The sequence below is a fragment of the Aedes albopictus genome, chromosome 3, assembly GCF_035046485.1.
Source record: "Aedes albopictus strain Foshan chromosome 3, AalbF5, whole genome shotgun sequence".
Classification (NCBI taxonomy): domain Eukaryota; kingdom Metazoa; phylum Arthropoda; class Insecta; order Diptera; family Culicidae; genus Aedes; species Aedes albopictus.
The window spans coordinates 416,865,218-416,892,088 of record NC_085138.1 but is presented as its reverse complement, the minus strand read 5'-3'; the positions used below and the strand labels follow the sequence as shown (position 1 = coordinate 416,892,088).

Sequence of the window (26,871 nt, the reverse complement as noted above, 5' to 3'; positions counted from 1 at the left end):
TCTTGCAAGTGGATTTTCAAGCTTAAACCATCCGAGAATGATCAGCCGCCTCGATACAAAGCTCGCTTAGTAGCGAGAGGTTTCAGTCAAAAACCAGGGTTCGATTTTTCTGAAACCTATTCTCCTGTAGCTCGCATGGATACTCTTCGTTCTGTATTTGCTTTGGCCAATCAAGAAGGGATGGCCGTCCATCAAATGGATGTAAAAACGGCCTTTCTAAACGGTGACCTTTCCGAAGAAATTTTTATGATCCAGCCAGAAGGATTTGGTCAGGAGAAGGGCCTTGTTTGCCGCTTGCACAAGTCGCTATATGGATTGAAGCAGGCTTCAAGGTCATGGAACATACGGTTCAACGGCTTCATCGAACGGCTTGGATTCACCCGAAGTTCAAACGATCTGTGTTTGTACTACCGAGGAAGCGGAAAGCAGCAAGTGATAATCGTTTTATATGTCGACGATATTCTTATTGTGAGTCCGTCTGAAAAATTAGTGTGCACGATCAAACAATGTCTCGCCCGAGAATTCGAAATGAGTGATCAAGGAGCAGTGAAACATTTCTTGGGGATGAAAATTGATCGTGATCTGAAGAACAAAGTTCTATGTATCAGTCAGCAGCGATATCTCGAAAGTCTACTGATACGGTTCGAAATGCAAAATTGCCGCCCAGTGTCGACACCGATCGAGAACAAATTGAAGCTTCCAAAAGGAGAAGAATCGAAGAGGATCTCGAAGCCATATAGGGAACTTGTTGGCTGCTTAATGTACGTCGCTTTGACGAGCCGGCCAGACTTGGCTGTCGCAGCGAACTTCTTCAGCCAATTTCAAGTGTGTCCGAATGAAGAACATTGGGTGCATCTGCGTCGTGTGTTGCGATACGTAAAAGGTACATTGTCGTTCGGTTTGTGCTATCGAGGAAAAGAGAACAGCCCATTGCTAGAAGTGTACACCGATGCTGATTGGGCGAACGAGACTACTGACCGTCGTTCTATTTCTGGAGCAGTGTTCAAAGTTTGCGGGGCTTCAGTAAGTTGGTTCTCGAAGAAGCAAACAACGGTGTCACTGTCGTCGACCGAAGCAGAGCTTGTTGCTCTCTGTGCAGCAGCTTGCCACAGCCAATGGATTCTACGTTTGCTTGCGGATCTAGGGAGGATTCCAGAGGGTCCCGTACAATTCCACGAGGATAATCAATCCGTGATCAAAATTGCTTCAAATCCCAAGGACTCTTCGCGCTTGAAGCATATGGAGGTAAAGCATTTCTATGTTCGTGAGTTACTGGAGAGGAACCTCATTAAGCTCGACTACGTACCTTCAACGATGCAGCAGGCCGATATTTTAACCAAGGGTCTGCCAGCTCCTGGTTTCAAGAAGTTACGGGGTAGCCTGGGTATGATAGACTGCAATGTTTAAGCGGGCGTGTTGAGAATGTAAACCTATAGCTAATCTACCATATGCCCCCATCTAAAACCTAGCCTACCTAGCCTATGTATATTTTTGACAGCTACCCAGTGTTATGTGTAGTATCTTATCTCTATGTCATTTTTATTCAGTTGATATTCCGATCTAGAACAATAAAGACGTTTCTTTTCTATGTTAATGTAAATCGCGGCGTTCTAAGTATACCATATCACATCATAATCGAGGTATACCTGTATTGATTTATAAGAAACTTTCACTATTTAAAGAACTCTATTCATACTTTAGAAATCTTCCCTGATTTGGGCCTGAATTCGGGGCCCGGTGTGGACCGCACCCCCCCACCCCCTTGTTACGCTACTGCCCACCGTGTATTGAGATTATCGCTCTCGTTGATCTCACTTTACCCGCTCGTCTAACTTCTGGTGATGATAAAACGTGTGCTGAAAAACGAATTGGTTTATTTTCGTGCTCTGCTCTTCATAAATTCTTCTTTTGTACGGTTCTACCTACGTCCTCACTGGGATTTGGTCTGCCTCGCTCAAACTTAATGTTCTTTGAGCACTTCCCCAGTTATTAATTGAGGGACTTTCTTTGTCTGTCATTGCATGCATTTGTATATTGTGAGGCAAACACCTTGATACACTATCGAACTCGCCGTCTCCGGATTGGCGATCCATAGCCTTAACTACTAGGCTATCTGGAGACCCCTGGATCTGGAGTAGGCAGGGCCGGATCTAAGGAGGGGGGATCTGGAGTAGGGGGCCCACATTTTAGGGGCCCCCACAAAAACCTTTTTTGATTGCTTGATTTTATTGATTTTATTTTACATATCACTCAAGTAATGTTCGAAAATAAGGAAAAACATTTTTGGTCATCTTTCCGAGGGGCCTCCGCATCCGCTTGGGCCCCCATAATCCTTAATCCGGGCCTGGGACTCCCAGATTTCTCCAGATTCTGGAGAGCTTTTCATAAATACATTAGTTAAATATGCTTAAAGTTGATAAAAAGAAAAAAAAACATATTAATCCACCTTGTGGTGATAGTGCCTTTCTCGTCGAGTATGTTCTCAAGATTTTTACGTTGACGTAAGCCGAAGTGTTCCTGAATCCTGAGAATACTCTAGAACGAAACAAATTTCATTTTCTTCTTTTGTCACAGTGCTCGTTGACTCGTCAATTTAGAGGTGATAAATAATATAACAATAATAATAATATTTGTTTGAGGAATTTTCTGGGAGGCTCTTATTTCACCTTAAAATTAAAAAAAAAATCTTGATTTATTTATGTGTGCCCTTTCTCAAAATGTTGAATTCCGACCAACATTTTTCAAGGAGAAGAGGGGGGTTGACATAGAAAAAAATAGAAATTTGTGTCAGCAGAATTCTGTCTTTGATATCCATAATCGTATTTAAAACTTATTGATGGCTTATATACCGAAGTTATGTTAAACGTCAGACTTAGCTAAAAAATATCGCCGAAATGAACCAGCCCAGGGCTGAAAATCTCGTAAATAAAGATAATAATAATTAAAAATATCGAAACTTACAATTGACTGCTTGACCACCTTAACTAGCACTGGATGCCGATTATTATCAAGACAATTCGACATTTTTTTTCTGCACATTGGGTACATTGGATATAAGATTCATGTAAAATTTGACAAAAAAAAAAGTGCAAGCAAGTGAAATTTCCCATAATAAAACACATTCTAATTTCAACCATGGTACAAAGCGCGAGGGCTCAACTAGTTGCATCAAAATTGTGCGCAGTATTTAGACGCAAAAGGGGATTGAAGTGATCAAATATTAATTTTCCCATACAACGTTGATCCATCCTACTGTATAATTACGTCTCAGAATCTGAAATGGTGTGATTTGACGAGTTTTGCCAAGATTTTGTTCTTTTACGCATATAAATTGCTTGCTGCGATTTTGTTCACCATTGTAATATCAGCGAAGCATCCAATCCTGATTCTGTATCGCTGCCGGTAATTTGGTCAGAGACTATTTTCTTGCTGACCGTTAATCTGATTTTGATGATTTCATGTTTCCCATGCAGGGGTTTGGTTCACTTTTTTATTTGGCCACATCCTGCGGGACACCTGGAACCGGTTTCAGAACACAACCGGATCAGATATATTATTATGTGAATTTATTGGCAATTATCGGCGTGACGCGTTTCGACCAACTATTCTATGGTCAACATCAAACGCTTTCAGCTGGATTCAGCCCTTCAACTTTGTCAGTTTTATCATCAGCTTTCGTTTCGTGTGTTAATGCTTAATGTACGACCTGATGTGTCGCATGCCTGGGTTTAATTAAGTTTTTAAATTAGTCACCTCCGGAGGGTCACCTGGAACCGGTTCAGATATGATCTGAAACTATTTTTCTGCTTACCATTCAACTGGTTATCGAAAAAGCCGCTTTTTGATGTGTCGCATGTATGAGTTTAGTTCACTTTTATATTTGGCCACTTCCGGCGAGACACCAGGAATCGGTTCCGGAACATTACCGGTTCAGATACGGTCTGAAACAATTTTAATGCTTACCGTTCATCAGGTTATCTAAAATGCCGCGGTTTGATGGGTCGCATGCATGGGTTTGTAACATTTTCATACCGGCTCGGAACACCTAAATGGCCATAACTCCGGAACGGCTGGACCGATCCGAACCATTTTCAATAGGAAACAATGGGACCAGATTCCGCGTCGAATGGATCGTCGGTTTAATGACCGACGGTTGAGGTTTACTGCCAAAAAGTGACGTGAGTTTATTTTTGTACACACACTTACACACACACAGACATCACCTCAATTCATCGAGCTGAGTTGATTGGTATATGTGACTTGACCCTCCGGGCCTTCTATCAAAAAGTAATTTTTGGAGTGAACATATAGCCTTACCAGTACACTTGGTGTACGAGAAAGGCAAAAATACAAAAAAAAAGGTTTTGCACAGCGGTATTTAAAAGTGTCAAATAGTTCAACAAAGTACAGTTGCATACATAAAGAGCTGAAATAAATCATAAATGTAGTCGATATATTCAATTACAGTAGACGTTCGATAACTGCGACAAGGTTACTAAGGTGGCCCACACTTATATGAAAAACAAAAATTTCAAAAAATGCCAAGTTTTACCTCCTAAATCAGTTGTTTTGGACTTCCAGAAGCTACTTTCAAAATTTGAGCAACATCAGTTAAGCCAAAGGGGGCGCTCAAAACGCTTGAAGTTTGTATGGGAAAACTTGGCCAAATGTATGCAGAAATTTGAAGTTTTCGAATTTTGCCGCTAGGTGGCGCTGTAAGCGTTCAATAATCAAACCTTTGGTATTATTGTAGGCGACTATATGCTAAACAACTTTGTCCAAGACCGCAAAGTGATTCAACGTTTGTGAAAAAAGTTAGACCCTAGGCAAAGTGAGGATAAACTTTATTATTATTTTTCCAATACATGTAAAGGATTAATATCAATAATGAAATCTCAACACTTTAACTCACTTTGCCTAGGGTATAACTTTTTTTTACAGTTCTCGGATCGCTTCGCGGTCTTCGACAAAGTTTTTTGGCATATAGTCACCTACAATAATACCAAAGGGTTTATTTATTGAACGCTTACAGCGCCATCTAGCGGCAAAATTCGAAAACTTAAAATTTCTGCATACATTTGGCCAAGTTTTCCCATTTTTTTTTTTCCTCCCCTGTTGGGGAAATTAAGCCACTGCGTCCAATAGGCTGAACTTTTGTGGCATGTCCGTTTTGATATTCGCATCTAGCCAGCTTATTACCATGTGTCAAGTAATCAGCTACTGCCACGACGCGTCGTCTCCCAGTCAGGTGCAATGGAATTGATAAACTCCAAGACCTTCCCAGGTTTTGCAGACCAGATCTCACTGGGTTGCAAGCAACCACTATTTAGAAATCTTTGCCTGCGCGTGTATAAAGCACCACAACTGCAAAGCAGATGTTCCGAGGTTTCACGTTCCGTATTACAGAAACGACAGATATCACTCTGAATATGGCCAATATTTTTCAAGTGATACCTGCTCGGGCAGTGTCCAGTTACTAGGCCAGTGTATGTACATAGAGCTCTCTTGTTGAGCTCTAAGAGCTTTTTGGTTTTATAAGCATTTGGTGTTATAAATCGTTTTGACTGATTGCAATTTTTGACGTCCATCCAATTGGATATCACCCTCTGCTCAGCCCAGCGTTTCAGGTCCATTTTAATTGTACAGTTTGATATACCACAGAATGGTTCTGGGCCAGCAAACTGTAAATTGGAACCACTTTTAGCAAGCTCGTCTGCCATTTCATTCCCTTCAATGCCACAGTGACCTGGAACCCAGTATAAGTTTACTGAATTCCCTTGGCACAGCCTGCGCAGTGAAAGAATGCATTCCCAGACAAGCTTTGAAGTACATTTGTAAGCGCACAATGCTTTTAGTGCAGCTTGACTATCTGAGAAAATACAAATATTTGCATATCTGTATTTTCTCTCAAGGCAGATATTTGCGCATTTCAAAATAGCAAGAATCTCTGCTTGAAACACCGTAGGATAGTGTCCCATCGCCACTGAAATTTGTATTCCAGGGCCGTAGATTCCTGCTCCCGTTTTTATTCCAACTTTTGAGCCATCTGTATAGAATTTGATTGACCCTTGACGAACAGTGGGACCTCCGACTTCCCAATCTGCACGAGTTGTTTCGTGCAACTTGTAAGGAACATCATGGTTCTCCACAGGTTTCATCCAGTCTTTAATCATTTTCATTACTGGCCTATTTTGGAAGTATTGTGAAATGCTCAGGTGACCTACAAGATCACCTGGCATAAACTTTTCAACTCGTTCAAATCTCAGCAATTCCTTCTCTGCTTCTAATTGCACGTACTCGTGCAAAGGTAGCAGATTGAGAATCGCATCTAAAGCTTTTGATGGTGTGCTTCGCATCGCTCCTGTAATAGCAATGGACGCAAGACGTTGAATTTTCGCAAGCTTTGATTGCGTGGTAGCCTCTTTTGTTTTTGGCCACCAGACAAACGAAGCATACGTCACTTTTGGGCGGATTATGGCAGTATAAATCCACATTATCATTTTTGGTTTCAAACCCCACTTCCTGCCAATAGTTTTGGAGCATAACCAGAACGCACTTGTTGCCTTACCGATCACGGACTCAATTTGAGCATTCCAGTTCAGTTTAGCATCCAGTATCAAACCTAAGTATTTGACTCGATCACTAGGATGAATTTGTATCCCTCCAAGCCGAAAAGCTTTTAGGTTGATCTTCCTTCTCCTAGTGAAAGGGACAATTACGACTTTGGACGGGTTGATGCTAAGGCCCTCCTTAATACACCATGAATGTGTATAGTTTAGAGCCCTTTGCATTCTCTCCGAAACAGTTTCGTCATACTTTCCTCTCACTATTATGACTATATCGTCTGCAAAGCCCACAACTTCGAAACCTTTTTCCTTCAAGCTTCTTAGAAGATAGTCTACAACCAAGGACCACATTAGTGGTGAGAGGACTCCTCCTTGAGGGCAACCTTTCGTTGCCCTTACTGTTATAGAAGAACTTCCCAGCTCAGAGGTGATTTCTCTTTTTGCAAGCACAGTATAAATCCAATGTATGATACATTGGTCGAAGTTTTTGTTCTCCATGGCACGCTTCATAGATGAATAGGAGGCATTATCAAATGCTCCTTCTATGTCTAAAAAGGCGCATAGAGCTATTTCTTTTGCTGAAAACGTTTTTTCCACCTTTGTTACTAGCGAATGAAGTGCCGTAACCGTTGACTTACCAGATTGATAAGCAAACTGGAAGTCAGATAGGGGATGGTATTTTATGTAAGAAGAATTGATAAAATCCTTCAAAACCTTTTCCATAGTCTTCAACAAAACTGAAGAAAGACTAATTGGCCTGTATGCTTTGGGATGCGCCTTGTCTCGCTTCCCCTTTTTTGGTATAAAGATAACTTTTACAAGTCTCCATTTTGATGGAACGTAATTCAATCTTAAACTAGCCTTGAACATCTCAATTAGTGGTGGAACCAACACCGCTTCTCCATTTTGAATCAGTGCTGGAAATATTCCATCAACTCCTGCAGATTTAAAAGGCTGAAATGATCTAATTGCATTTTCCACTCTGGCCTTCGTGAAGATTTCATCAGCTAAATCTGAGGCGGTGTTTATTGTACTAGTTGACTCCGATGAGTTTATACTAGGACATCCTTCACCTTCCTCAGATATAGTATCATTGGAATCCACACTTAGAACCGAACCTGGAAAATGGGTTTCCATCATTAAATCCAAAGTTTCACGAGGAGTTTTGGTAAAAGCTCCATCGTCGCGCTTCAGGTTTCCCAATTCATTTGAATGATCTTTTGCAAGCGTTTTATGTAGTCTTGCAACTACAGGAGTGCTGTTTATGTTTTCACATGTCAGCATCCAAGATTTCCTTTTCGATTTTCGTATTTCGTTGTTGTAATCAGTCAGGGCTTTCCTGTACTGAGTCCAATCTCCCGTTTGTTTCGCTCTATTGAACATTTTACGAGAAAATTTTCTAAGGCGATCCAGTTTTAAGTTCCACCATGGCACGTCTCTAGTAGAAGACGATTGTATGGTGGGACAACTTCTGTTAAAGGAATTGATGATACTTTCATTTATCCTTTGAGAAAATGATTCTAACTTTTGGGTTGAATCAATAGTTTCTCCCATTGTAAATGAATGCGTATTCAACAATTCTACATATTGATCCCAGTTTGTCCTCCTGGGATTTCTAAATGCGGTTCTAGAATAATCTCCACCACTCCAATTGAAGATTATGTGTTTATGATCAGATAGAGAAATCTCATCTGACACATGCCAGTTTGTGATCTTGTCAAAGATTGCAGCATTGCACAGTGTTAGATCCAAGACCTCTTGTCTGATTGCATTTGAGAAAGTAGGTTTATCACCATTATTGCAAATGTCTATATTGTTCGAAGACAGATACTCTAATAGTGACTCACCTCGACTGTTAATATCCGTACTACCCCAAACCGTGTGATGTGCATTGGCGTCACAGCCAATGATAAACGATTTGTTGTTTTCTTTACAGAATTGGACAAATGATGCGATCTCAGGAGGAGGTGCCTCAGGAACATCACCAGGAAAGTAAGCTGAAGCCACAGCGATCTCAGTTTTACCCCTAGTGGTTGGTACCTCTACCATGATCGCAACAATGTCCTTTCTGATAAACTCTGTAATAGGATAGCATTTTAACGTTTTGCGTACTAAGACAGCGGTTCTGGGTGAATCTTGTTGCTCATCATAAAATATTTTACTATTTTGTGTCAGAACTCCAAGAATCTTTCGTTTATTGGACCATGGCTCTTGAATAAGCGCCACTTCCAATCCTTCTTTTTTAAACCTTCGACTCAACACAGCAGAAGCACCTTTTGCGTGATGAAGGTTTACCTGTACGAAGTTAATTCCTGCCATAAAAATTTCATTTACCCACTTTTATTAAGCCTCGGAAATGAGACGTAAGAAAAGTGGCCGATTATCCCGGAGACAAATAAGGTCCACTGCGTCATTGCTCCGTTTAACACAGTAAGGGCAACATACTGTGGAGGGTGCCCTGGTACTCTACAGGCTCCGTTCACGGTTAAGTTTTTATAAGACCCCCCTAACCATTCATTCCTAGGCACGGTACGCTTAACACCATGAATTAGGGGTCGCTGTTTGGTGGACTTTTACCACCGGATTAGGCAATCCGTAGTGATATTCTTAGCCAGTTGAGGGAACTGCTACCGTCACTACACGGCTATCTAGGCTGATCGGGAATAGAAATTAATATTGATGATCAACTTCTTTAGAGCCCGAACAGCCTGCAAACATTCCCATACAAACTTCAAGCGTTTTGAGCGCCCTCTTAGGCTGAACCGATTTTGCTCAAATTTTGAACGTAGCTTCTGGGAGTCCAAAACAACTGATTTAGGAGGTAAGACTTGGCATTTTTCGAAATTTTTGTTTTTCATATAAGTGTGGGCCACCCTAATGGTTACGTTTTACTTAGCGAATCAAACTCGATAACTGCAACATCTGACAGATGTCAAATAACTGTCAGTTGCTGCAGAATGCAGAGAATGTGCGTACGGAAAACATCGCACTGCAATAAAAGTGCATGGAAAAACATCGCATCGCTGAAGACATTTCGTTTTGACGAAAGCGTTTGCACCGAGCGAACGTCTATGAGCCTCTGCACGAATCTGGCGTTCTGCTCACTCCCACAGAAAACTTGAAAACAGTTCGCACAGTAAAAGTCAAATGTGACTTTTACTGTGCGCGGTGTTTTTAAATTTTCTGTGGGAGTGAGCAGGACAGGGCAAATTCGTACAGAGGCTCATTGGTGATTTGATGTTGCATGAGGTAGAAGAAGAAGAGCGATTATGTTTTGAAAAATCCCTATCTGTATAACACAGGGGAAGATTTTAAAATGCCTCTATAAAATCTAAAACAAAATCTAATTAAAAACGGTTTGATGTACGGTGTTAGACTTTGGACGGACTACATATTAAGTACCTTATCAAGAAAAAAAAAAAATGTTAATTTCAAGTTTATACGTTCAATATGTAGTCCGTTCAAAGTCTAACACCGTACATCAAACCGTTTTTAATTAGATTTTGTTTTAGGTTTTATAGAGGCATTTTATAATCTTCCCCTGTGTTATAGGGATTGGGATTTTTCAAAACATCATCGCTCTTCTTCTTCTTCTTCAGGTAACATCAAATCACCAATTCTGCATTAACATGTCTAAAGGGTCTAACTCGTTTTGTAAACAAACATTGTTTCTGTCGCTGTATGGTCTATCTCGATCCACCCACGCATCTGGGGACCGTTATCAGAAAGATCTATCTTCGCTCTTTCTGATAACGGCCCCCAGATGCGTGGGTGGATCGAGATAGACCCTACAGCGACAGAAACAATGTTTGTTTACAAAACGAGTTAGACCCTTTAGACATGTTAATGCAGAATTGTAATATTCAGTGATTTTATTTTTATTCTAAGTCTGACCAACAGTCCCCCAAAATCCCCTAAAGAAAAGCTTCGCTCAAAAGCACCCTCCATTTACCACCCACTTTTCTCACTGCTCATCTGAGCAAACAAGCATACGCCACCCCGTTCACTGCACGGTTACAGAAGTTACACAGATTTGTGTACTACTAGATCAGCCTCACCGCTGTGTCAAATGTACACAGATACTTTTCCGGCTCCAGCGCTGGCATGAAAACAAAATTAACAATTATTTTTGCACTGATCGATTCCTGATAATGCATGTCATCGTTCAGAGAAAATTAGTTATGAACTTTGCTCCCATACCAGCGCTAGAGCCAGAAAAGTGACTGTGTACATTTGACACAGGGGTGGAGGCTGATCTAGTAGTACACAAATCTGTGTACATTGTACACAAGCCTGTGTACATTGTACACAAGCCTGTGTTGTTTCATTTTAGGGTGTGGGTAAAGAATCCCTGAGCAGCGTCGTTTCTCTCTCACTTCTTGCACCTTCTCACGCTGGATTTTCCGATTCGGTCGGTCGGTCGGTGGTCGCTCGGTTCTGCTAACGCTCTCTCACACGTGGATGCGCGCTGGCGCGGGCGGGCGTCGCGCTTGTTCGCGTGCCATCACACATGTGGGCCATGCTCTCTCCGGTTGTTCTCTCTTCGCGTCGTCCGACCGACCGACGGTCGTTTATGAATGAGCGCGTACGCGAACGAGACGCGCGCGTGGGATCAAAACAATAATAAAAAAGCGCCATCCTTCTGCAGCGACGAGTGTGGGGTGGTGATGGGTGGCCGCGGTTGTTGGCGCTCTCGGCACGGTTGAGAGTGCTTTGAGAGACGAATTTTGTTGGAGCGTGAGCTGATGCGCTCCCGCGTTGGGGTCGGTTGGGTTTGCTCCAAACTGGAGACAATCGGATCGGTCAGTCATCGGTTGGCGTACGGTCGGTTCGGTTCGGTTAGGATTGTGAAGGCGACCCGCGGCTAGAAGTATTAAAGTGGTTTTAAGGTGTTTTTTTTATGTTTTGGATGAATAGACATTGGACATTAATTTTCATTCTTGGAATGAGTAGACAAGCTGAGCTTCATCAGCAAAAGAGACGGTCGGATTCTAAACATCGGGTGCTCCAGTGACATTTCCGTTTAGGGCAAAACCTGCGGGTGTGGGTGTTTTCCTGCGCCAAAACAAACTAAGGCCAGACTTCAGACGGAACTCATGTGCTAAGTGGTGGGAGTGAAACAATGTCTGAGCCTTCCCGGAATGGATTAATTTGGCTGGCTTTCGGTGGAATCTAGTGCTGGAAAATTTCCACTTGCAACGGGACCTCTCCTCTTGATATCAAAGAGCATCCTCGCGGCACAAAAAAGGGAGGAAGTGGTGTTGTAGGCAGAAAATCGATTAGAAATATTTCGGTCGAATAGCTCCGTGAGTGTGAGTATGTGCGTAAAAGTCGAACCGTGAGCGGCCAAATAGCGGGCAATTCAGAGACCGCACATTTTCCAATCAATACCGAAGTGCATCTCCGCCGTGCCGAGTTGGGGAACCAGGATTGGGCAGAAAAAAAAATTGCCTAGACAAGTGGAGGGTGGGAAAATTTGTTGAGGTTCGATAAATCTGCAAACGCTGGAAAAGCTGCAGCACCAGCAGCAGTACAGTGAATTACAGTGAGTGAGCCGCGAGTAAATTGCCACCCCTGCCTTGTGAGAAAGAGCCGGGGGTTGCTTGCGAACCTGGAAAGATACAGAGAGAGGAAGATAAAGCTCCTACTACAGAGCCGGTGGTTGTGCTACAGAAATCCAACATAAACCGTGAGGTGTCCTGTTTAACGTTTGCATCCATTTATGACCGTCAATTGTAGTTCAAGGAAAATAGTTAATCAATCTAAGTGTTACTAGATGTTGTAGAAGGATTCGTGTTTCTGAAGGTAAGAACCTCGGCTGTCAGACGATTGCAGAGATCGAAATGCATGAAGAGAGAACAGCTGTGCACGGGTGTGAGTGAATGAGTGCATTGTTGACGAGAGCACCTTAAGGCCATGGGCGTAACTAGAGTGGAGGGACGTTCATCGTGAATCTAAGGGAACGCCTATGATAATCCAGTCTTGCAGTTTAAACGTTAAAAGATATGGTTCCGTTGCTAAAAAAGTATTTCTTCAATTAAATGGTGCTGGAAAGTATATTATCGAAGAAACTTTCAAAATGTAAGAGTTTCATGTTTACAAATTGAAATTGTTTATGATGATTTATTAAGCAGAATTCGAACTTTGTCCTTAAGCTGTAACAATAAGGCGCTGTCCATAACTCTATTTCGGCAATCTCAGACCCCCCCCCCCCTCCCCCCTCGTAGACTTTCGTCCACACAAAATTTTCGAAATTTGTAAGGACCGTGGACTTTGGCCAGACCCCCCCGTCCCCCCCTCAGAGTCTACGTAGTTTATGGACAGCCCCTAACCAGAAGGGATTATGAACTCACTCACCCTCAAGTTCCTGCAAGGAAACCAGAAATACTTTTAGAATCCACTAATGTGAAAAAACTTTTGACAAATTGTTTGACGAAACTTGTAGTAAACATTTTTTTTTAAATTCGTGGAATAGAAAGTTCCGGGAAAAATAATCAGGTAAATCCGATAGTCTGAAAAAATTTTTGAATCAGCATCTGTCATAATAACTAAACTTCTGATATCTTCAGACGTGTAATCTTTTAAAGATAATATAAAGCATAATTCCAGAAACAATTTTGTTTTAGGTGAAATTATTGATTTTTTTTGGATGAATAATCAATTATTGACGGAGTATTCGTGTAAACGTGTTTCTGGCAGTTATTTTGAACGAACTCATGCTAAATTTCCCGTAAAAGTTGTAGGGAGAGCTTTCGAAAGAGTTATATTTCGTTTTTGATTTTATTTTTGGTTTCATTAGGTAGAAACTTTAGAAAAAAATTCGAGTACTACGATTCATATTCTGAAATGAAAAGGAAAATGTTTACAATTTTATCTTAACAAACTATCTACATTGGTATCTAACTCTTTTGAGGTGCGTGATGAACTAATTCTAACAAACTTTGACAGGAATTTAAAAATCCTGAAAAAAATCATAAAATTACTTTTAGATGAAAGTTCTAAATAAAATTTTTAAATTTTCATTTTAAGAGCATTTTTTGTAAGATTTCTTTTGAAATTTTTGAGTTGTATTTCTTAACCTCATACAACACAACCAGATCGCGAAGAGTTTCAAAGGGTTATTCTTCTACCCGAAGGTGGCCAACACAATCCAGAAAACTCTAAAACACTACGAATTTAAAACAGTTTATAAAAGTAGTAATACCCTGAAAGACCGTATTTGCTCCCTCGAGTATAAAGTTCCTAGGGAAGATCTGTCTGGAATCTACGGAATCCCATGTAAAAGCTGTCCAGCTGCTTACATTGGGCAAACTCTATGAAAATTCAAATCCCGTTTGAAAGAATATAGAAATGCATTTGAAAATCAGAGAGCCCATGATTCAAGCGTAACAGCACACACAACAGAATTATAGCAGTAAACTGGGATCACGCAAAGCTGAAAAAGTGTGTGAGGAAAGTCTCATACCTCAACGCATGGGAGTCGATGTACATTGCTAATGCAGAGCAGCCGTTGATGAATGAAGACGAAGCACCAATAACATATACACCAGGAGTTCTCAAACTTTTTCAGCTTGTGACCCACTTTATTTTTATTGAAATTGGCGACCCACCATTTCCTAATAAGCGTCATTTTGGAAAACTTGGGTTGACTTTCTGAATAGATACGTTTTATCGCGTTCATGGATATGATAAACCTACGTTACGTAGGTAGCACTCAATCTTACAAATTGTAGTTTTTTTTTAATGTATTGTGGCCTTTTCGTTTTTTAAAAGTCAAATTAATGTTAAGATGCTCAAATGGTTAGTTTCAGTGAACTCTTTTTCTTAAAAATTTGAAATCCAAATTTCCCGAGGCGTTCTAGACCAATCCGGGGCTAAGTTTTAGTAACACTGTGACAATACATTTTCAGCGAAATTCCTGGATGAATTGGTACCGGATTTTTTTACCCAACTTCATAAATCACCCACTGATTCTTCTAAAGGCTACTCACGGAAATCTGCCAATCACAAAACCTTTTTTTTCAAGTTTACAAAACCTCATCATGTTTTATTTAGTTTAGTTTCCTAATAAATTTATTGTTGAAGAAAATGAACTATAAATTTATTTCTCAGTTGTGCTGAAGCTTTCTATCAGCTAAGACGTCGTTGGACAGAGCTCCGTGTACAGATTATTGAGCAAATTTGATTTGCTACAATCTAAAGCAAGTGATGGTGCAAGTTGCATACCGCGAGAATACCTTCAAGGTAGATTTATCTAAATTTGCAAAACGTCCGAGTTTTGAGGATATTCATAATTTCGTTTTTCGAACTGTTGGACTGCAACAATGGCAAGTGAAACGATTGCAGATGAGCCACATACATCACTGTGTGTATGTCAAATGTGTAGATCTACCTACAGCTCTACAAGTGGTTGAACAACACAACGAACGCACCGAATTGGAAGTCGACGGAACACGTTACAAAGTCTGTCTGGCGATGGACGATCAACGCACAGAGATTAAAATACATGACCTCTCCGAAAATGTGACAAATGACGATATTGCTACATACCTTCAACGGTACGGAAAAGTGCACAGTGTGAAAGAATGCGTATGGGGGAAAAATTTTGCCGGCAGCGGAATTTATTCTGGGGTGCGTGTGGCAACAATGACACTCAAAGACCACATCAACTCTTTTGTCACTATCAGATCAGAACAAACCTTGGTTACTTATACCACACAGCCAAAATCATGCAGGTACTGTAAGCAACCGCTACATACTGGTAGATCTTGTGTGAACAATAAAAAAGTTACACAATCCGTAACTAAAAACAACAACCCACTGTGCGATACTCGCCCCGCAACACCAACAACGACTAAAGCTGATGACGCACAACATACTGCGAAACGGAAGAATCAGACCCAGCAAATACAACCGCAGATCAATACTGAACAGAACGAACAGAATGAGCGATCACCACCACGGAAGAAAGCTGATCTTTGCCGAGAAACGATAACGACACCAACGAAGCAGAACGACAAACAATGCGTGACTGACGGAGTAGAGGATAGCGATATGGAAACGTGTACGGATACTGATACCGATCCCGATCCAAAAGATGTGGAAGGATGGCTAGCTGTATATAGTAGACGATCACGACGGATGGAAAAAAAGTTGGCCAAATATGAAAAATTGAATATGTAATTGTTATAGAATGTTGAATAAAGCCTGACCCGAATGATCCTTTGGATTAAAAGGTCATTAATTAAAAAAAAAAAAAATAAAAAAAAATAATTTCTGATTTCTAGAAAATTACGAATAAAAACTCCTCAGAAAAAATTGAATTTCAGGTTGTAACCCATCGTTTATTGTGGATTTTTTAGAATTTAAATTCTATTGAGACAGCTGTAGACTCTTCGACTAAACTATAATGGGAAATTCATGGTCGATTTTCTAGGTATTTCTCACGATTCTCGGAAAATTTATTCCAGATTAAAAATCTGGAGGAATTTCGAAAAGAAATTCTTTGCTCAAATGCTGAAGACATTTGAAAAGAAACTGCTAGCAGAATTGTTTTGCTTATGGCAGCTTTTTGATAAGGGTTCATAAAACTCCTATATTTTCTGTGGAAGAATTTCCATTAAACGAGTTTAAAAATACTCTGCGCTGAAAGTCATAGAATAAATTCAAGAGATTCCAAGAAGATTTTGGCAACGAGTTTGTCTGAAGTTAAGAACAATTCAGAAATTTGCCAGAAATTATAAAATATTGCTTCCAGAGTTTTTAAATATAGAACTTCGAAATCTAGAATAGCCAATAGCTGTTTTGGTTTTTTCCCTTTTTACCCTTCTGAAGCAGTTAAACTATGAACATTTTTAGGAATTTCGGGCAAATATTCGTTCACCACCTAAAATGCTGCTTTTTTTAAAGAATTTTGATAGTTGTTTTTTCTAGAGATTTTGACATCAGTGCAAATGGAGGTAGACATATTTTGTACAAAATTTTCATGGTGAAAGGGTTAAAGAGTCTTACCTTTTATTCTTAATCACTTAACCTAATTTTCAGCTCTATTGTCCACTAGGGCACTACGTGAGCGATTTCAATTGACAGCTGCACTTACAGTAGTGTACAGCGCCTTGATGTATTCTATTATTCTTTTTGCAACTTCTCATCGTAATAGGCCATTTTACCTCACGCAAATCTGACAGGAAAAGGCCTACTTTCCCACACCAGATTAGCAGTACTGTAATGGTTCATTACAGTACTGATTTGCGTTGCGTAATGAACCATTACAGCACTGTTTTCAGTTTTGATCAACTTATTGATGCTTTCTGGACGCAGGTTTGAAAAATTGTGACAACTGCACAGTATAACCTGCTATGATCAGACTTCCTTAATCATGACTATGAACATCAGTGTGCAGTCTGATGAAAAAGTTTTGTTAAAAACTATCCTCAAATGGTAATTTATGAAGTTGCAAAAAACGTTGTACGCAACTCGGTGCAGAACTCGATTTTTACAGCACTCATCGTAATTATCCAACTCGGCAAGCCTCGTTGGATAAATGTACGACTCGTGCTGTAAAAATCGTCATTCTGCACCTTGTTGCGTAAACTACTATTATCGAACTGGTTGCCTTTCTGCTGCTTTCACTTTTCTACTCTATACATGGTAGAATGATGAGCACAAGGATGATGGATGGCCGTTGTTTTTTTCCAGTTCGATTGGGGGGTCCATTATGAGTAGCAGTTCGTTGATGTCCAGGTATCCGGGTCCGTTTAAGCCATGGGGCTCAGAAGAAGGTCACTGTCAGCCGCTCTCGGTAAAGAGCAACTGACGAAAAATTGCAAGTGCCGGGACTGGGAATCAAACCCATGGCCATCCTCATACGAAGCGAACGTGTGACCAACTACGCCACGGGTCCCGGCTGTTAAAGAGTCGTATCTAAATGATTTTAGAAATCCTGTACGAAAGGAACTTCCGTAAAGGAACATAAATTCAAGTGGAACACTTTCCAGTAGTTACAATTACCGTTAAATTCTACAAATTCTCCTAAAGAGGTTACTCAAACCTTTTCCTATAGAACTTGAGAAAAAAAAGTTTCATCTTTTGAAATGCTGAATTCTCTGGTCTGAACTGACCTACATTTGGTCTACGTTGTTTGTGAACGGGGCTAAGTTGAAAGATTTTCACTGGGTATTAATACTCTTCCTGATATTCATGCAGATCCTTTTATTGTATTTCTTTGTCTAAAAGCTCTTCCAAGAATATCAAAGAATCATTCTACAGCAGGGCTGTTCAGGTCGTGCATCGCGATGCACTTGGTGCCGCGCACGATTTTTTTTTAAATTTCGTGTATTTAGGCCGTTTTTTATTTTTCATCTTATTTATTTTTTATTTTTTCCCTCAAAGTCACGAATTTATAAAATATCCAATTAACTATGGTTTTCAAAAGGACCTTTCAAAAATCTAGCTATAACCTGGAAGCCTGAGATTCAATCATCTTGCCAAAATCGTCCCAAAGCTCCTAAAAGAATCCGTTAATGATATTGCTTGAAATTACAAAGCATGTCTTAGGTAATAAGGTAGGGTCAAAAACTATACTAGCAATCTGCCAAGGAAAATTTTTCGCTTGTTTGACAATCCCTAAATTGCATCCATTGAAACTAATGGATGAATGTACCGCGGAGTAATTTATGCGTTAGCGTTAGCGTAGTTACGACATACTTCGTAGATTAGATACTAACAATGTTCATGTATCTTTTTATAACCTTGCTCGGATTGCTTTTCGGAACAAGGCCGGGAGCTTGATTTTGCTCCAATCTTTAACAAGAATACCAAATATACAAATATGCCATTATTCCCGACCACGCCCATCTTTACCGTAACTTGGGATAGGGGAAGAAATTATTGATGTAGCACTTACTTAAGAGGCTTCCGACTCAATGACGCCCTCGGAAGTACTAAGGAATGGATGGTAGGGAGATGTATTAGGTTAAGGATTCGCTTGAAAAACTGGCGATGGACCTATGGCATTCATAGTTTACTTGGTTTAAATTTAATCTTTTGAAAGACGGTAATCAAAAGAGATTTTTTCTATTTATTTGATATATGATTATGTTTTTGTTCAGTGAGCAGAACCGATCTATCCAGGGTCATCGTAAATTTGCAATAAATGTTTAAAACGCGCAAAAAAGTCAGCAATTCGAGAAAAAAAATACAATAAAATAAACAAAATAAACAAAAGCCACATAAAACAACAAAAAAAAAACATCTTAATTTATCTTGAAAAAAAGCGTAAAACAAGTTAAACGAAAATAAAATCGTACTAGATTTTTTTTTATTTATTGTATAAATAATTAAATTTCAGCTCAGTGAGCGGCACAAGCAAAACCGATCCCTCCAGAGTCATCGGAACTTTGCAAAAATGTTTTAAACGCACAAAAAATGGCTGTCCGAGAAAAAAACACGCGTAAAACGAATTAAACGAAAAAAAAAGAAAACAGACGAAAAACACATCCACATCGGCGAAATTACGAAACTCTACTTGAAGAAAAAAGACGCGGACAACGTGGTCTACTTGCCATTGAATGGACATCGTTCAAAAAAAAAATGAGAAGGGTCTTGATTGCAGGGTTACTTGCTGGTACTTCTGAAATAGAAAATTATATTAAATGGTGATACTCTCTCAACAGTTGTATATTTTCGAGAATAAATTTGTTTAGGCATAGCTAAAAAATACCTGAATCCTCCTGAAACAAATTATGTATTTATTAGTAAAAAAAAAAAAATACAAAAAAAGGAAACCACATTTTTTTCTTGAAATCTTCCTTAAATCGCTTTAGGGATTCCGCCCGAGGATTTCACCAGATATTGCTGACATGGTTCCTACTGGAATTCTAGGATTTTTCATCAGGATCATGATATTATTTCAGAAATTCCTCCGAATATGCCCCCAGGAGCTTTTCCAGAAATTCCTCCGCATATTCCTTCAGGAACCCCTAAAGGGATTAATTTCGAAATTTCTCCGGCCATTGCTGCGGGGATTTTTCTGTGGATTACTAGCGGAATCTTCCTGGAATTCCTGCGAGATTTTCTTCAAGAATTACTCTAGGAATGACGAACCATTTTTAGTTTGAACGATGTGCAGATTAGCGACTGTCAAATAGAAAAGAGTTTAGATAAGAAACAGTCCAGCCAACGGGGGTAGATGGTGCATGGAAATATATTTATTGCCCTTTTCCGGCTATACAAGTCAGCCAGTGTGTCTTATTTAGACGTAAAAACTTGAAGGATTTTTAGGCAAAGACGTTTAATTGACAAGTTGAAAGATAAATCTGTGAAAAAATACCACCTGGTTGGGTTCGATCCCACGACTCCGTATCGCTAGTCTGGCGCTTTAACCAACTAAGCCACACGATTTTGTGAAATAGAAAGTCAAACTGGATTCGAAGCAACACCCTAACCGGGTGTGAAAGACGGACAAGGTGTCTTCTGATTTTTTCACCTGTTGGGAAATGTTTTTCGTTCTTGCAGAAACCATTTTGAAACAAAATTTCGAAAAATATGGTCCCTGCAAAAATGAAAATATTTTCCACAGGAGAAAAAATCGGAAGATACCTTGGCCCTTCGTCCACATGTGTTTGAAAACTGATTCCTGCGCCTTTATTTAACCCTACCCGGGTAGAAGTGAAGTACTGACGATCAAAACGTGATAATGGTTTGATTGATATAAGAGATAAAAGATCTGAAAATAATATCTGAAAAATGTTCCTGGAACATCTGAACAATATCAAAATGTGATATTTCAAGATCAAACGAATAGCTTGCTGCTATTGGTTAGATCTTACAAGATCTAAGTATGATCTGATGATGATTTCCCAGGAGTAAATTTTTAGATCTTTTATCTCTTATATCAATCAAACCAATATCACATTTTGATCTCAATATCATAATATGTTATTATCGAGCTCTTTTCCTCTACCCGGGTAGTCGTGCATTGGGGTCATTATGACCCCAAAACGTGCACTAGGTCAGCGAGCTGAGTGCAAGCTAATGTACGAAATCAAAAAATGAGGAAATGATTCCAGATTTGCCTTGATTTACTCGGGTTTAATAGCGTTTCAGGGGGTTCCAGAGGGTTTTCAGGGGCATATCAGGGGCATTACGGTGATACTCCTTCAGGAAAGTTTCTAGGACATCTCATGGTGTTTCAGGAGCATCTTTAGTGACATTTTAAGGGTTTCAGGGGCGTCTCAGTGGGTTTCAGGATGTTCTTAACCCTTTATAAGGCCGTGAAAACCAGGCACAGAGTCTACTCGTTCTACATTGGAACATAAAGTACATGTGGTGTAATGAACAAAAACGATTTTATTTTCAAAAAATTCGATGGTCGATTTTGGCCTAAATTTCAACTTTTTGTCAACAAAGTTTAAAATGTTGTTATTTTGTGATGCGTTTATCAATCATGCTGATTTTTTGATAAGTTATTGCCCCAATATTAATGAGTTACATGTGTGGATTTGAACTCGATTGATCAATTATTTTGGACGATATGGCAATTTTAGTACATGCCCATTTATAATAGTAATTTTTTTCAAAAGGCTGAGTTCACAGCAAATAATTTTGTAATATCCAGGCGCGTAATTTCTGGCGACGTATCCAATTTCGAACGTAATTTCAATCTGTTGCATCGTTTACCAACTATTATCACACTCACCATGTATACCCTTGGTTGGCATCGGAAAGTGTCAACAAACCCATTCCAGCAGATAGGGTAAGGGAGGTATTTTGGACCGCTTTAGGAAGTGGATGAACAATTCAGCGAAAAAATAAGGTTCCCACTTCTAAATATGGATAATTTCAGTAGGCATCACGTAGAGCAACATGTTTTCCGTCGAAAAAGGCCAAACAGAACTCAAAATTGTTGTAGTAAATACAAGAAATATCAAAACTCCTGAAGGATCTCGGGCTTCTATTTTGGACCACCTGACTTTATTTTGGACCACCAAGTGCACATATTTTGGCCCACCAAATTAAACTTCAATTGATTGATGAAATGAAAGCCATCTCAGCAAATATTTTAACATAATCAAAAACTACGTGAAGTTTACATCTTTTATATTATTTTTTTGAGGCAGGGAACGTTTAAAATTTACGTAACGGTAAGAAAAGATTAAATTTTGTTACTATTGCCAGTTTTTACGCATTGTAGTATGATGTTTCATAAAAAATGTTACGTAAAACGTGTATTTATTAACTATTGCATGACGTCAGTCACCATGCATAAATTACGTAACGCTTCATAGAAGTGTGAAAGTCTAGTGATTTTGCTAAATATAAAGGCGTTCCACACATATTGTAATGAGTGGAAAGGTCATAAAAAATAAAGTAATTTGAATGATACGTAAATTGTCAAACATACATTAAATAACACATTGTCTCAGTCATCAACTGATTGCCGAGAAGGACAACTTTTCTAAACTGGATGTTCAGTCACCTGAAAATTTCAACTTGTCGAAAAGTTGTTATGACACAAATCGAATCAAAATTTTTAACTTGGCGAAAAGTTGTTAGAACAAATCGAACCCACAACAATCTCATTGTAAAATAAACGTATAACAACCCAGATCACGGGAGATCTCAACTTATTCTATTTATCTGTTTTTAGAGTACATTACATTGGCATGAATATTTTCTCCCTTTACAAGGAACTGGAGAGATGGATCTGACAGGTGGTCCAAAATATGTCCACATCTGATTATGTTGAACATATTTTGGCCATACCTCAAACCACCATTTTAGTAAATGTTATCGCTCCACCGAGGTTAAGAACAGTTTATTTTGAGTTCTGAAATGGCCCTAACTACATTCACATGAAATTATATTTAAATAAATTATATTTATTTGTAAAATTTAATACCTCTTCGAAGCCGACTACAAATTTGTCACCATCGTTGTTTTTGGTGCTTTTCCGTGCGTTTCATTGGAAGTGAAAACATTTTCTCTATTTTTGATACTGAACAGCATATTAAACTGACATTCAAAATAAAGGCCATCACATAGTTGAATACTTTTCGTGTTTCAATAAATATTTACCAAGAGTTAGTAGAGATTATGTGATAAATATCATAAAACTCCCTAGGTGGGCCAAAATACCTGCCCGGTCCAAAATACCTCCACTACCCTACTAGAAGCAGTATCATATTTATCACCTACCTTCTAACTCGGTGAAATAGCCTAGAGGTAAGGGATATGATTCACAATCAACGGATCTGTGTACGAATCCATGCCAATATTTTACTTATATATGATTCATCTATCGATCCGGTTCTAGCGATTGCTAGACCCAGTTTCAAGCTACGGCGGCTGATTTACTGCCTGGAAAGGATGTAATTTTTACATCACTTTTATGACGCGACTGATGTGCAGCAAAAGCGAGTTGATATCACAAGGATCTTTTTGCTGTGTTCCCAAAATTAATGAAGCAATCAAGTTGAAATTTTGTCCACAAGTATAAGGAACCTATGCCTTTTATTCCCCATCATTTGATTTTCAATTCGCTCACCACAACAGAAGTTCGAGCTTATAAACCTTTATGCACCCAAAAATGGCAGTTTTTGGACAGACATTTTGTTCTAAAAAAGCCCATTCATATTTGTAATGGCTCAAAAAAAATCATGAGTGTTCACAAAATCCTAATGTGTCCATCAGTTAAAACAGAAGTTGCAAAAATGTTCTAAACGAACAGAAAAAAATATGTGTATGAGGTGGCAATATAGTTGCCACTGCCTTATAAAGGGTTATGGTAGGTTTGAATTTCGTGTCAGAAAGTTTCAAAAGGATTTCGATAGATTGAGGGAGTTTCAGGGCATTTGAGGACGTTTCAGAGGGTTTTGAGCTGGCTTCAGAAGTTCCAGAGCCCCTTAAGGTGAAGATACGACGAAGCCACAGCCCGAATTTTCAAGAGCACAAATCTGAAGAACCACGTGTCGGTTTGCGCTGAAAAGTTGATCGATTGGTTATCCGCTGGTAGTGACCAATCCATCAACTTTTCAGAGCAAACCGTCCAATGGTTCTTTAGATTTGTGCTTTTGAAAATTTTGGCTGTGGCTTCGTCATATATTCGCCTTAAACGCCCCCGAAAACCTTGAAACCTTTCGAAATCTCCCTAGACCCTCCTGAAACTTTTCTTCTGAAATTTCTGTCCCCCTGAAACACCTCTGAAATCTGTAAAAAAAAGTCCCTGAATATTCCCGGAAGTTCATGAAATGCCTCTCTGACACGTCCCTAAAGATCCTCCAGAAACACCATGAAACTCCTAGACACGCCACTTGAACCCCATAAAACTTGCAGGAACGCCAAAAAAAGCTCTGAATCTTTTGGGGTTTTGATGATTTTCACTAAAACTGAACTATGATAGAATACGCCCAAAAAAAAGCTGAAAAGCAAATGTTTTGCAACTACTATTGAAATTTTAAGAGGCTAATGAATCCCGGTTATTTTTTTTTATTTCTGAGTAATATGACCTACATACTTTACTTTCCAATACATATATGACATACCTAGTCCTAAAGGGTTAACCTTTTTGTTATTCCCTAGAAAGCGTTTGCTCTGGTCTGCTCATCCTAGTAACGCCCTTGCTCCACCGTGCGCCTGTATGAGTTAGTATGTGAAGTTCGCGCGAGCGCGCGCTGTTGTGAATAATAAATATTACAAATCTCACCTAAATTACTCACGATTTTCCCGGTTGTCCTGATGTACGTCCTGTACCACCCCGCCCCATTTTCCAACCCCACGTCCCGTCGCGACGGTTCCCGTCCGTCATATTATGCATATGATCGTGCGGATGATGTGCGTGTGTGGTGTAGTGTATGCTATTCATGAAATCCCAGTACGAACGGGTTTGAATTTCCATGGTTGTTTTTATTTCGCCTCTTTCTCTCTCTCTTTCTCTCTTTGCAGGCAGTGGTGATTTTGCACGGAATTTTTCCCCCACGACATAACCCCACATAACCCCAGGTATCGTACCACTCCGCCGTTGCTCGTGGTCGTACATATCCTTTTGATCGAGGAAAGGAGCAGTCGCATGTGACAAATTGCTTGTTCGTGTGTTTCCCTGAGTGCGATTATTTATACGCTTGTGGTTTGGTACAAGTGGAAAAAATATATAGGGAAAAGGTGGAGAAATTATAACCATTAAAAGCGTGCGTTCGGTTCGGCAAAGAAGATCATTATAGTAGTGTGGAGGAAAACCCTGGAAAACCGGGCGTGTTGCGTTGCGGCGTTGTTCGGCGAAGAAGACCGAAAAGTGCATAATCTCGCCTATTAGCGCTGGCTGGTGGTGAACCAAAAACTGCGAGAGTCGAATTGTGGAGTGTTGGGTGAACGGCGAAAAGCCTCTAGCGGGAAAGTCCGAGTAGTGGTGGACAGCCGTGGACGAACGACGAAAAGGATCAAATTAGTCAATGAGAAGGTGAGTGGCGAGCGGATATGTTTAGCCGGGGCTATTATTAGAAGGGTATATTTATGTTCCGGGCTACATTAGGGAAAAAGGTGTTGCGTGCGATTCGGAGATTATCACGATCGATACAGGAGGGTGAGGGTGTGGCCATCCCAGGGGTGAAGCGATATGTTATCGTGGGCTAGGATTATTTTGTCAGATGGTTGTAACGTACTCGTAACGTATTAATTATAGTAAATACAGTGAATCAGATTACGATCAAAATGGGGGAGATGTAGACACAGACGTGCATATATGCATTGAGTGTTATATTTAACCGCAGATTTAAGCGATCGAAATTAGTTAATTAACTTGAAGATTCATACTTTAAACATAACCATTAAACTGTATAAAGACTGGACTCGAAAAAAATGAGACACAAAGAATAATGTATAACTTTTGATTGCGTGTACAAAAATCGCTGATTTTTTCACCAGGAATAGTACCCAGACAACCAGTAATCGTATAAAATGTTGCCTGAGATGCCAAAGTGGAGGTCATATGCGTGCATGCCTCCATTTAGGCGCATGTAAAATGTACGCATATCGCCTCCACTTTAACATCTTATTCAACATCTTATACGATCACTGGTTGACTGGGTACATTATGTGTAGCTCAAAAAAATTTCATCAAAATCGGTTAAGCGTTTGCGGAGATATCGTCGAAACAAGAGATTTACCATTTGAGAATCTGAAAATTTCAATGAAAATTTTTCTGTTCAAAAAGTATGTACAGGGTAAATTTTGTGTAAAAGTATGTACAGGTAAAATTTTCACTTTTCAAAAAATGTTCAACTCACTGTAACTTTTCGAAAAGGGCATCACATATGCTCAAATTTTTACTGTAAGTTTATCTACTAGTTTTTGTATCAGTGGTCAAAATTTGGAAAAGATCGAGCTATTCTACACGAAGTTATAAAGGTTCTAGAAAAAGGTATAATTATACGATAGCCAACTTTGAGCTGTTATATCTCCGGATTCAATGAACCGAATGCAATGAAATTTCGATCATTTATGACTTATATAATGAGCTATTAAAAATTTTGACTAAACTTAAAATTCTTTACACGAAAGAAAATTTTAACGATTAGATTATTTTTTCTAATATAACACCAATTTATCCAAAACTTCATCATCATTTCAAAATTCGAGATTGTAATTAATAATTATAGCTCATTTGAATGCCCTTTAATTAACTTGAATATATTATGTTACAAAGGAAAGCTACCAAATAGCCGGCAATAAATTAAAAAAGTAATGGGATGCACATGAAAAAAAAGATAAATTTACTAAAAATTCATAGAATAAATGAAATCGATATAACTGTTTTTCTTATTATTAATTTCAAATTAAGTCAACTGTTTTTCAAAGTTCATTATATTAGTCATAAATGATCAAAATTTCATTGCATTCGGTTCATTGAATCCGGAGATATAACAACTCAAAGTCGGCTATCGGATAATTATACCTTTTTCTAGAATGTTTATAACTTTGTGTAAAATGGCCCGATCTTTTTCAAATTTGAGCCATTGATATACAACTAGTTGATTACCTTACAGTAAAAATTTGAGAATATTTGATGCCCTTTTCGAAAAGTTACAGCGAGTTGAACATTTTTTGAAAAGTGAAAATTTTACCTGTCCCAGTTATTTTGAGAATCCCCTGTATGTATAAGTATTGTCTCAAAATTTCATTCAATTTGATCTAACCGTTAAAAAGTTATAGCCATATATGTAGCAGTATATCGCAATAAGCAAATGTGGTTTTTGGCATAGTGACACTCAAACTGCTCTAACTTTTAAAATGTTCAACCAAAATGGCTGAA

At 39.2% G+C, this 26,871-nt stretch overlaps 1 protein-coding gene across 3 annotated transcripts in view; it reads left to right on the top strand.

The window, feature by feature from the left end:
* The first annotated feature begins 11,256 nt into the window (after positions 1-11,256).
* The window catches only part of LOC109622131 (beta-1-syntrophin), an 804,166-nt gene continuing 788,551 nt past the window's right edge, over positions 11,257-26,871 (top strand). For 2 of the 3 annotated variants that reach the window (XM_029875687.2, XM_029875686.2), the window contains exons 1-2: positions 11,258-12,371; positions 24,510-25,020. The gene's annotated coding sequence lies outside the window, so the exon portion shown is untranslated. Of the gene's footprint in view, positions 12,372-24,509; positions 25,021-26,871 lie in introns of all 3 variants that reach the window. The other variant, XM_029875688.2, reaches the window with a different exon arrangement.